The sequence below is a fragment of the Leopardus geoffroyi genome, chromosome C1 (assembly GCF_018350155.1).
Source record: "Leopardus geoffroyi isolate Oge1 chromosome C1, O.geoffroyi_Oge1_pat1.0, whole genome shotgun sequence".
In the NCBI taxonomy this organism is placed as follows: domain Eukaryota; kingdom Metazoa; phylum Chordata; class Mammalia; order Carnivora; family Felidae; genus Leopardus; species Leopardus geoffroyi.
In genome coordinates this window covers 103072015-103085014 of record NC_059328.1, presented here as the reverse complement: position 1 = coordinate 103085014, position 13000 = coordinate 103072015, and the positions used below count along the sequence as shown (strand labels likewise).

At 47.5% G+C, this 13000-nt stretch overlaps 1 long non-coding RNA gene across 1 annotated transcript; it reads left to right on the top strand.

The window, feature by feature from the left end:
* Positions 1-7300: 7300 nt before the first annotated feature.
* LOC123598580 lies at positions 7301-8681 on the top strand. The gene is made up of 2 exons (XR_006712705.1): positions 7301-7577; positions 8627-8681. It is a non-coding gene; the product is annotated as an uncharacterized LOC123598580 (long non-coding RNA).
* Positions 8682-13000: the final 4319 nt, after the last annotated feature.

The window sequence follows — 13000 nt, the reverse complement described above, 5'->3', positions numbered from 1 at the left end:
TCTTGTGAATACTATTCCTTCATTCCTACAGTTCAATCTGAGGCTATTTTCTCCTGTCTGTGGCTTGTCTTTTCATTTCCTTATTGGTGTCTGTTGATGCAAAAGAGTTCTTTTTTTCCTTACACTGCTTTTTAAAAAATGTTTATTTATTTTTGAGACAGGGAGAGAAAGCACACCCACAAGAGTGGGGGAAGAGCAGAGAGAGAGGGAGATGGAAGATGCAAAGCAGGCTGTGCCCTGAGAGGGGAGAGCCAGACGAGGGGCTCGATCCCACCAGCTGGGAGATCATGACCTGAGCCACACTCAGACACTCAACTGACTGAGCCACCCAGGCTCCCCACAAAAGGGTTCTTAATTTTAAGCAACTTCAGTTTCTTAATCTTTTTCTTTTATGTACTGACTGTCCTTTTGCTGTGGTGTCTTAGAACTTTTTGCTTAATGCAAATTTATGACAATTTTCTCCAAAATTCCTCTTGAAATTTTATTTTACCTCTTTTATTTAGGGTTGTGATCCATGTTGCATTAATTGCTGTATACGGTGTTGCTGAGAGAAAATCTGTCTAAAGGCCTAATATTTAAGGGAAATCATGGTAGACTTCTTTCTAAGTCAGCATAATGGTGGATAAACTTTGTTCCAACCTGAAGGGTGATTTTTGGCCCGCCAGGCACGCAGTGAGGAGAAGCATTTGCCATTAGTATTTCAATCAATGCTCTTCCTCCCTGCATCCGTGATGTTAAAACTCGTGATTCCTGTGTGTCTGTGTTGATCTATAACCTTTTTGAACTTTTTGTGTCGTCTCTCCCGATCGGATGGGGGCCCCCAAAATGGGGCGAGGATTGTGTGGAAGGGGCAGAGCGGGTGTGAGGAGGTTCACCTGAGGCAGGACAAAGGGGATGGAAGTTGACTGAATACACTGCAGGGAACAGAGGGCAGGTCAGCACAGCAGAGACTGTCTGCAAGGAGGCAGTGGGGGGAAGGGGTAGGGCAAGAGGCACAGCCCCATGTGGGATTTTCCCTCTTTTGGTAACCTTGCCTGTAAGTGGCCCATTGGTGAGTGAAGGCCTGTGGATATTTTGAGGCGGGTCCCTGCATCCAGCCAGGTGGTCACTGGGGGCCCTTCTGCCTTGATGAAGTTTCCATTGCTCAAGCCTGTTGTCTGAAAGTGGCCTCGGCATTTTTCAGGAGTGTACTTGTGACCTTGATTTGTGGCTCTCTATGAGAGTAAAGCATAGGTAACCCTGTAAAAAGCGTTCATTCTCCGGAGCACTTTCTTCCCCCTGAGGATGGGGTTCCCCGGGCAGCTATCCTAATGCGGGTTTGAGTCAAACTCTGTCTTCTTCTTATATTAGAGATCTTTCTGGTCAGTTGGCGTCGATAGTGTGATTTCAAGTAAAGTGCCATGGGGAGGCTTTGTCCTGATAGCTGTAAGAGAATTTAGCGGGAAGTTATGTTTAAGAGTTCATCTCCAGGCCAGGAAACGGAGACTTCATACCTCTGCACCTGTCAGTGATGGGCTAAATGCCCTGGGGTAGGGGAGATGAGTGAGGTTTGGTGGCCGTACACCCCGTGTACTTTCAATCTTGCAACGCTGGGTAGCAAGCAGTCCTCCTCCAAGATGTCCCTAGAAACAAAAACACACCAAAAGCAGGAGAGGATTCCACACAAAGGATAAAGGGAGACCAGCAGGGACTCAGGAAACATATGCCCGAAGGATCAGAGCAGATGGAAGGCGTTTCACAGACTTGTAAACATTTTTGCCAAAAAGAAAATAGTGGTGTGTGTGTTTGTGTGTGTGTGTGTGTGTGTGTGTGTGTGTGTGTGTGTGAGCGCGCGTGCGTGTTGTCTTGGAAATCATAAGGTGTTTAGATCAGGAACGTGTTGTTACTCCCCCTAAGGAAAGGATAGGGAAATTATTTTGGGCCTTGGAGAGCAAGACCCATTCTGAGCCCTGAGAGAATCCTAAATGTTGCCTGACATTCTCCAAGATCAGTGCAGAGTCCCTATACATTTAAGATTTGTTGAGGGGGCACATGGGTGGCTCAGTTGGTTGAGCATCTGACTTCGACTCAGGTCATGATCTCACAGTTCATGAGTTCTAGCCCCACATCAGGCTTGCTGCTGTCAGCCTGTCAGATCCTCTGTCCCCTTCTCTTTGCCCCTCCCCTGCTCGTGCTGTCTCCAAACAATTAAAAAAAAAAAAAAAAAAAAGATTTGTTGTGTTTTGTATGTGCGGTCTGAGGTACAGTAGCAGACAAAAGTTGACACGCAGAGTACAGAAGTAGCCCAAGAAACAGAATATGACCTGGATATACCACATTACTTACCACCCTCACTAGTCTCACTGAACATGGGAGTGGGCAATGGAAATACCTGGTATTTAAGGCAGGTTATGGGAAAACACTGAAGGTATGGGCTAACAGTTCAAATTATTATGTCCTTGGATTATATTCGTTGGAAAGTGAGGACTCTGCTGACAAGTTTTTTTGGCTCTGCAGGTGGAAAGGAGACACTAAGGGAGAATGAAATTAGACAACTCATTATTATTTGTTTAATGTTTATTTCTTTATTTAGAGAGAGCATGAGAGCAAGCAAGTGGGAGAAGGGCAGAGAGAGAGAGAGAGAGAGAGAGAGAGAGACAGGGAGAGAGAATCCTAAACAGTCTCTGAGCTGTCAGCACAGAGCCTAATGTAGTGCTTGATCTCACGAACCATGAGATGATGACCTGAGCCAAGACCAAGAGTCCAATACTGAACCGACTGAGCCACCCAGGCGCCCCTCAATCTAACTTTGATAAATATCTTTCACACTTCACATAGGTTTTCTGTCATTTTCTGTGATGCCATGGTCCCTTGCCGACGTCTAAACATATCTGCACCAAGAGGTTGATATCCAAATAAAATACAGGGGCACCTGGGTGGCTTAGTAGATTGAGTGTCCCACTCTTCATTTTGGCTCAGGTCATGATCCCATGGTCATGGATTGAGCCCCATGTCAGGCTCCACATTGAGTGTGGAGTCTGCTTAAGATTCTCTCTCTCCCTCTGCCCCTCTCCCCTACCTGCAGGCACTCTCTCTCTCTCTCTCTCTCTCTCAAAAGAAAAAAACAAATGCACACACAAAGATATGAAACCCGTATGACTAAATTTGACAGTACTTATTCATAATGGTACTTCAGGCTGGTTTACTACTACATGTAGCTAAATTATGGCTGACTCTGAAGGCAGCCCCATTCTAGCCGGGTGCACACTACTCCTTGGCCTCACCTCTAGGTTAAGCAGTACCTCTGAACTGGCACCATCACTGGGGGAAGGATGTTCGTCCAACAGGTAATAAAAGGAAATGGGACAGGGTAGTAAAAAGAAAACATGCTCCTAAGTGGGTTGATTCCACAGAGGACCATGTTCTTTCTTAGGATAATATACATATTATTGAAGTAGGAAATCTGGTACTGACTAATGAGCAATGCTAGGAGATATCACTGTACCTTTGCTCAGAGAAAGAAACTTGAATTCCTGCTGATGTATAAGCTGTGCCTAAAACCCCCACCTAGACACTTTCTTAAAAATGTTTATTTATCGACTGGGGTGTTCAAATCCCCCACTAGTATCGTATTACTGTTTATTACTCCTTTTAGCTCTGTTAGTTTTTGCTTTGTATAGTTAGGCACTTAGATATTGGAGGAATAAGTATTTACAGTTGGCATACAAAATGTTTATTTATTTTGGTATAGAGAGAGGGGGGCAGAGAGAGAAGGAGAGAGAATCCCAAAAAGGCTCTGCAGTGTCAGGGCGGGGCCCAACACAGGGCTGGATCCCATGATCCATGAGATCATGACCTGAGCCAAAATCAAGAGTAAGAGGCCTAACCAGCTGAGCCACCCGGGAGCCCCTCCACCTAGACAATCGGGGACTAGAAGAGAAACTGTGTTCCTTCCACTTGTTATTATCTCCTTTGGTGAGGCAGGCCTGGAACAAGAAACATGCCCCAGTCAAGTTTCCTTGTAAGCATCTGGTGAGAAAGCTGTTGACAAAGATACTAATGGTGGTTCCGATTGGGAGAGGTCTTCCCTATGGCATGCTGAGAGCGGGATGTATGTGGCGTGTGGAGAACTCTTCAGGGAGTCAAACGGAGACTGTGTGGATTTGTGAGGCCGCGTTCCTTGCAACCTGTCACATCAGTTATGTACGTATCAGCACGGGAGATGGCCCTAAACAGCTTCATGCTGTATAAGTGACGACCTCGTACACCAGACACCACACGTGGTCGACTCAGGCCAGAACACGTCCTCATGTGGGAAAAGGGTTCTCGCAGATAGTGTTACTGGCCTCAGGCTTGCTGTTGCATTGCTTGTGCCTCCCAAGTTTATCCTCAAAACTGTGAGTCAAACTTCATAGGACGTAAAGCGTACCATCTTGGTGGGCTGACGATGCAGCAGCCTTTATGGGGAAACATGTTGGTAACGTGGCTTTCATGACACGTGGGTAGAACTAACCAAGCAGATAAGAAGTCCAACAAAGCAATTGTATCTTGAAAACATACGGCCACTTTTGAATAGCTACAGGACCGTACATAGAAACCCAGCCTGTGTCGCCTGGGCACAACCTTGTATTCTTCACAATGTACATTCACGGTCTCTAGGATGCAGGCCTGCCCCTGTGCACACACACGCACACTTGCTCGCACACACACACACACGCGCGTCCATCTACCCAGACTTGCAAGCAAATCAGGTAGCAGTCCTAGAGTATCAGGTCCTAGAGTCTGTGAGCAACAGAAGCCTAATCAGCAGCCACTGTCAAGCCTCATCCACAGGAGACAGGCCCCTTTACATGGGTTCCTTGGCTGCCACTCCCATCGGAATGATGCTCCCCCACACCTCTCCCCGCCCATCCCACCCTCCTGGCCAGTGGCCTGCTGGCCTACCAGGCAGGAAGTGATGTCATTACCCTCTAGGTTCAGGCCCAGTGTGGATTCTAAGGCCTCAGGCCTTGGATGCTCCCTGGTTATGAGACCGGTGTAGAAAAATAGCTCTTGAAAATGAAAACGTCAATAGTAGGAATAAGAACAACAACAAAAAGATTCGCCAAATATATGCCACGGATATATTCTAGAAGTCAGAAAAAACTTCAAGGGAACAAAATGAAGAAAGACCCAGAAGGTGTATCTGGTAAGCACAGATACAAGGAGTGGGAGCGGGATTTCTGGGGGAAAAAGAGATGTCATGTGAGTCTCTCACTCGCTGAGGGGGAGGGGGGAAGGAGTGGAGACCAGCACCCCACAGTGTCGTGGGAGGAGAAAGGAAGGGAAGGGCCAGGCACCCATGTGAAGGAGACCAGATGGAAGGAACCCGCCAAGTCCTCCATGTGCTTTACCGAGACCGCCAGGCGCCGAACCCAGTTCGGCTTTTGCTACACAACAGGGACAAATGCATTCCGAACAGCATACGTTTCAGTTGGATGGGGTGAGGACGTCTTCATATTGACCAATTACTGAAAGAAATGTAGCATCTCCTGAATGTGGCATGGGAGAGTCCTGCAACGTTGTAGCCAACAGAAGATTTTGTGATGCTCTGATGTCACATAGCTGTAGATACGGCAACACGGTTTTTGGGCTCGGTGTCTTCTTTTTGTTTGTTTGTTTTGAATTTCATTTTTAGTAATCTCTACACCCAATCCGGGCTCGAACTTACAACCCTGAGGTCAAGAGTCACGGGCTTTACCAACGGAGCCAGCCAGGAGCCTCATGGGCTCAATATCTTCTGAGCTGATGGAGTTAGACAAGGCAGAAGAGCCCAGAGTGTCAACTTGAGGCTAGAGAGGCCAGGGAGAGGATCAGCGCCTGCCTTTGGTTGGGTCAAGAGAGAGCTCATTCATCTGCAACTGAAGGCTTGGAGCTTCAAGCCCAGCTAGGAATACTGGGTTTTAAGTGATCCCAGGCCCTGGGAAGCTACACGTGTGCTACACATTGTCTCTTAACTAGCTTCTTTCTTAACCTTATCCTTAATCTCTATCTTAAATCAGATGTGGAGAAAAACATCCTGGCTGAGCGCCTAAGTTTCACGTTAGTTACCAAGGGGGTTTGGTGGAGAGAGTCTTTTATTTTCTTTTATTTTTTAAGATAAAAATCAGGTCTGGAGCCCCAGAGCCTAGGCATCTCCCAGACAATGTACCTTTCTTCCTGAGGCTGGGTGTTTACAGCTGCTCATTCCTGGAAGGCCGGTGTTAATTCCTTTAAGCCAAATTGCCAGGAAGACACCTCTCACTAAAGAGGTTGGGATTTTTATTGCTTGCCCCCAGAAAGAACACACCCCAAGGTCTCAATGAGAGGATCTATTATAGGATTTGGGCTTTGGTTGGTTGATGTGGGTGGGGGCTGATGGAAGTAAGCAGGGTTTGTTCTATATTGAAGCCTATTAGCCCTGGACATTCTATGCTTGTAGTAAAGAAGCGATAGCATTTCCTTATGAAAAGAAGATGTTTGGGACGTTGTAAGTTTCACTGTGACCTTGCTGTTGTCTGGCCTGAACAATATTGTGAGGTAGCCTTGTTTTGTCTCGTTTTATCAAGGTCTCAAAGCAGTCTTATCTCAGGTTGGTATTCTGTATCTCAGATCCTCTCTTTCCAGCATGAGAACAACACAGTCAAGCCTGGAGTGCAGAGTTCAGGGCATTGGGGGCTGGCCTTGTTCTCCCTGGAGATCCCTAACATAGAGAACAAGAAAAGAGAGCACTCTGGCCTCACAAGCTGTAGGTGCAAACCTGGTGGCAGAAGTGTGACATTGACGAAGTCTCTTGAATCGTTCTGTGGCTCCATTTCTCAATTCCAAATGGGTCAAAAGGAATTGTTCCTACATGGGTTGTCCCAGGTGTTAAACTGATAGAGTAGGCAGCTAGACAGGAGCTGGAGGCAAGGGTGGTGGTAGAGAGTGGTTTTGTGGTTTCCCGCCTCCTGGGACTAGAAGAGCAGGGACACGGCACGTGCTCTACTTTCTAGCTTGTGTCCTACAATGCCCGATGGCTTCATCATAAAATATTGACCCTGTGGTTTTGATCCCCTGGGAGGGGGAGATGACCATGACAGTTCCAGCAACAACCTTGTAGAGCCAAACCTGCCCCTCCTGACCGATAGGACAAGTTCCTTAGATGATTGGCAACAACTTCAGTTGGAGACCACACCAGCTATGACCCATAACGTATGCAAACAGAAGAAGAAAAGACACCCCTAACCCTGGTGCTGTTGCCCCTCTGGGCCTGCCTGCATTGCCATCTTGAGAATGTGCTGTCCTTCATCTACTGCCCTCCTGTCCTTCCACGGGCTGGTAGCATACTTTTGCTGTTATTTTCATTTTATATTTTAAGTAGGCGCACCGCCAACGTGGGGCTTGAGCTTCCAACCCCGAGATCAAGAGTCGCATGGTTTACCGACTGAGCCAGCCGGGTACCCCGTCACTGTCTTCATTCGGGCACGGATCCTCACGTCAATCGTTCATGGGGCATCTGAGCACTGAGCTCTCCATTCACACAGTGCAGAATCTCCCACTGGTAACATCTTCTGGTGTCGTGATTCAGATTGCTTAAGGTAAGATAGTCCTCGCCCTCCTGCTGCTGGAGGACTTCTGTCAGATGAATTTCTCAGATGCCTGCTCTCTCATTCTCCTTGCAGGTTGGCTACCCCTGTGTGCTGCATGATCTCACGTTTTCTGATCCAGTACTCTCGTGGTTCATGCTGATTTCTCTACCTTCCAGTATACATTCTTCTCTTATTATACATGCGATAAACATGCTCCAAGAGATACTGAAATCATCCACTGAAGCATATGTGACATGTGGTCAAGCTGGTTTTGGAATCTGGGCCTGCTTTTCTTAAGGCTGTGTTTTTGTCGCTTCAGCACAGACCCTGGATAGGGTTTGTTTGGAACTGTGTTTGGGACTAGAGATCGGTAAAAGGCAGTTGTTCCTGATAACTGTTATTTATCTGCTTGACAAGTATTTACTGAACGTTTTCCCTGGCAGGCTCTTAATGGAGGCGCTGCGGAGATGGGATGAACAAGGCAGACAGAGAGAGCGCCCTCTGTTAGGAATTTGATTTACCAGCCCAGGAGATCAGTGTCTTATACATAACCACATCAATACATTTTAATTTCTGCTGTGATGAATTTTACTTAATTGTTGAGTTCCTTGGGCCCATTGTGTGAGCCAGGCTTGAAAATCGAATGAATATAAACAACAGGACTGTGGAAGTGTGACAAGGAAGTGTCCCAGGAAAGGTCCTTGCGACATTTTTGTTTTAACGGGGGGGCGGGGGGGGGGGTAACTGATGTTTGATCAGTGTCCTCTGAAATTCAGATGTGGGTTCCTGGAGGGTGTGATAGGAGAGTACAAGGAGAGCTTGCGGCCAAGACACCTGTTGGTGTGTGTGCCGCCATCAAGCGATGAGGGAGTTTGGGAAAATCTCCTCATCTCTCTGGGCCTCAGTTTCCTCATCTGTAACATAAGGTTGTTATTCAACTTCTCCAAAGTCCCTTGCCGCTCAGTCTCTCTGAGAGCACGAGGGACTGAGGTGCCTGTGAAACGTGTCCTGGGGACTGCGGCTGAGACCTGACTTGGTCCCTTGTCTGTCTCCTGCAGGAGCCCGGCTGAGCCCACACTGGAAACAGAGGACAGAGGGAGCCGATGGAAGACAGAAAATCAGCAGGGGTGGAGCATGAGAATAACCCAGAGAAGGACAAGGTAATGGTGGAACGGTGGTTGCCCAAGGACCTGAGAAGACGGGCAAGTTGAGCTCAGAACAATCTGGAGAAACTGAGGAATGCGTACAGTAGCATCCAAGTCTGCAAGGAGCAGCCTGAGGCGAGCAGTGAGGACTGGGGCTGTAACGCACTCCACAGTGAACGGTGCACCTGCCAGGGAGCCCCACAGGACGGAAGGGGGTTGGTTTGCTCTGCCGGGAAGCACCGTTGCTAAGGGTAGGATGGTGTGACCATGAGGCTCTGCCCCAGTCCCCGAGCTTCGACGTTGGAGCTGCCCTGACAGTGGATGGCCTCCAAGGAAGTGTGGGTTTGGAGGGATCAATGGCGTTTGGATCAGATTTGGAGATGTCCATTCTTACCACAGATCGTTCTGCCCGAAGGCCAGGAGGGGCCAGGGCAGGGGACCCTTGCATCTGAAGTCGTAATAGTAATAATATTCTTCTGAATTTCTGATCAGGAATGTGGAAGGCTTTACACATAATATCTGTTGACCAGTGATTTTCTTGACTATTGGTTGAGTGCTTCATTTTGCTGAGGCTGTGTTCAGAACTTGGAAATCAATACGATTTCCCGAGGAGGACAAAGCAGTGGGAGAACGATGCAGACACAGTGTGGTAGCTCTCCTAAACTGGGGTGTTGTGTTGTGACAGAGCAGAGGATTGGAGTGGGGGGCCAGGCCCAAGACATCTCTTCCCAATGACAGAGTGAGCCATTGAGAGGAATCCCCGAGGAGAACCCCGTCTTCATCAGAGCTCACCACAGGGCAGTGTCCTGGGACATGGAGAGGGTAGGGCAGGTTCCTCTCTGAGGGTGGGGATTCGCTACCTCTTGGGAGAAAGCAGGGGACCCCTGACTAGACACTTGTGACTGGAATGGAGTTGAGATGGTCAGAGATTGGCAGCAACTTGTATTTGATCAGTGAAAGGAAGTCCCTGAGGGCCTCCTCAGTGCTTGGCTCGGTGCTAGGAACCCCGAATACAGTGGTGAATAACACATTCTACCAACTGTCCTGGGGATCTCAGTCTGGTAAACAGGAATTCATGAGAAGTGTAGTGGTGGTGGGTTCCTTGGAGGAAATGGCCAAAGCTGGATGGCGATGACCTCGGTGATTGTCCTGGTCTGCCTGTGTGTTTTCCAACAGCTGGGTGACCTGCCTTGGCCCAACAGCCCTGGAGCCTCAGCCAGATTTCAGCCTTTTAGGACACAACTGACACCCGGGCTCCATGGTGGCTCCAACCAGTCAACACTGCCAACGTCTTCAGAGGAAACGGCTGGCATCTGTAGCTACTACCCACTGTGTCTTGGCCAGCTGGGGAAACAGAGGCAACTTCACTAAATCTCATAGGGTCATCCTCTCCATAATGACCAGTGATGATCTGTCTTCCTCTCTGGGAAGTTAAATGCTTTCTGGTCTTCCATATTCTCTCGCCACATAAAAACTAATATAAATATTGGCCAAATGTTAGAACAAGGAATTCACGTACAAAGGGAGTAGAGCAACTTCCAAGCTTCAGTGAGAACATACAGAAACTCTTACAACTGAATAATAATAGGATACATCACTCCGAAATTGCGTGAAAGATGTGTATGGCCATTCTGGAACAGGCACTTGAGTCATCCACCATTCTTCCTCTTTTTAAAATCACTTTGAGGGGCGCCTGGGTGGCGCAGTCGGTTGGGCGTCCGACTTCAGCCAGGTCACGATCTCGCGGTCCGTGAGTTCGGGCCCCGCGTTCTGGGCTGATGGCTCAGGCCTGGAGCCTGTTTCCGATTCTGTGTCTCCCTCTCTCTCTGCGTGCTCTGTCTCTCTCTGTCCCAAAAATAAAACGTTGAAATTAAAATCACTTTGATAATTCAAGGTCCTTTCCATTTCCATATGAAGTGTTGGATCAGCCTAGAAATGTTTACTAGCATGTCTGCTGGAATTCTGATTGGCCTTGTATCAGATCTGTAGATCAATTTGGGAAGAAATGACATGTAAACCATATTGAGGTCTTCCAATCCACAGCAAATGTTACCTCTCCATGTGTTCAGTTCATTAATTTCTCAAGGTAATGCTGTGTAGTGTTCAGTGTACTGTTCTGACACGTATTTTGTGTGATAAGACAGTGCAAGAAGAGAATTGGTCAAGAGTCTTTTAAGTTTATTTTTATCTGTTCTGAGAGGGCTGCAGAGAGCAAGCAGGCAAGGGTCAGAGAGAGAGGGAGACAGAATCCCAAGCAGGCTCCACACAGTGAGCACAAACCCTGAAGTGGGGCTCGATCTCAGGAACTGTGGGAGCATGACCAGAACCAAAATCACCAGTCGGACATTTAACCAGCTGAGCCACCCAGGCGCTCCTGGTCAAAAGTCTCGACGAAGAAATACCTCACAAAACAAGATATACAAATGGCCAAAAAGCACTTGAAAAGATGCTCCGCTTGAAACCACTAAAAGGCATAAAGTTGAAGAAAAACCAAAATGGCTTCACTGATGTTTCCGCAGGGTTCGATTTTAAACTAAGTAACCTTTTTCTTGTCTTCTGCAAAGCTCCCCTCCTCCCTTCTGAATAGCCTTCTGTATCAGGAAGCAGGTACACCCCAGGACATGAGGAAGGAGGGTAGCAGCATGTACACAGTTGCTGTCACCACTGGCCACACCTTGATTTTCCCGAGAAGACCCCCAACCCCTTCCTCCAGGGGGCAGGAGGTGGCAGTTTTTGAAGGCCTTAGCCTGCTGTCGTCCTCTTTGCCTGGGAAAGCAAGAAAGCTGTTAGTGTTCCTCCTTATCTCAGACTCTGTCTTTGTGGTATATTTTGACTCCAAAGCATGGAGGTCAGTTTTCCAGAACACACTCAGTCATCAGGAGGAACACAAGTTAATGCTACCGTGAGTTAGCATTACACGTCCATCGCCATGGGCTAAAATGAAGAAGACCGGAAATATATGTGGTGGGGATGTGAGGTCACTAGAAGTTTCCAACACTTGTGGGAATGAAAACTGGTCCAGTCCTGTAGAGAGGCTGAACCATAGTTAAACATTGACCACTCACACGAACACCATTTCACTTCTAAGTATTTACACGAGATGTCCACACACCGATCTGTACATGAATACTCCCCATCGCTTTCTTCACAGTGGCTAAACCCTGGAGACCACACAGAGGTCACTAGTAGGTGACTGTATAAATCGCCAGGATGTAGCCATTCGGAGGAATACTACTTAGCGATAAAAACGCACGAACTGGCGATACGCGCAGTAATACGGCTGGATTTCAGAATCCTTATGCTGCACCAAGGAATGTAGGCACCAAAGCGTTCCACCTACCTAGAGTTGTTAAAAAACGCAAACCCACCTGTAGGGTCAGTGGTTGCCTGGGGCTGAGGCGGAGACAGTGATGGACTGCAAAGGGCCACAAGGGAAGTTGTGAGCTGGAAGAAATGCCCTGTCTTGAAGGTAGCTGGAGTTTGATGTTGCTGTGCATTGAATTGTACGCCTTATTTACTTTTTTAATGTTTACTTATTTATTCCGAGATTGAGCAGGGAAGGGGTAGAGAGAGAGGGAGAGCAAGACAATCCCAAGCAGGTTCCACACTGTCAGCACAGCACCCGATGTGTGGGCTTGAATCACTAGCCGTGAGATCATGGCCTGAGCCAAAGTCCAGAGAGTCAGATGCTTAACTAACTGGGCCACCCATGCCCCGCATGGTACACTTTAAAAATGCCGTCTAATGTACCCAAAGTATCCCTCGGTAGCATTCGTGTGATAATGTAGTGTATTTCTCCATACCAACCGTGAGCATTTAGAAAATGAAATTTAGAAACAAAATAAAATTAAACTCAATAAACACAATAGAGGTTCACATCCACACACTCATTAAATGCATAAGAACACATATAAGGAAGACTCCAGACAACTATTGCTGAGAGAAATATTTTTTTTTAAATGTTTATTTATTTTTGAGACAGAGAGAAACAGAGCATGAACAGGGGAGGGTCAGAGGGAGGGAGACACAGAATCTGAAACAGGCTTCAGGTTCTGAGCTGTCAGTACAGAGCCCGACGCGGGGCTCGAACTCACGGACCGCGAGATCATGACCTGAGCCGAAGTCGGACGCTCAACCGACTGAGCCACCCAGGCGCCCCTATTGCTGAGAGAAATTAAAGGAGATCTAGATACATATAAAAGTGTATACAGCACCTTCATAGATGAGAAGATCCAATATTGTTGGAATACCAAATCAATATTACCCTGATTCCTATTGGAGTAGGCA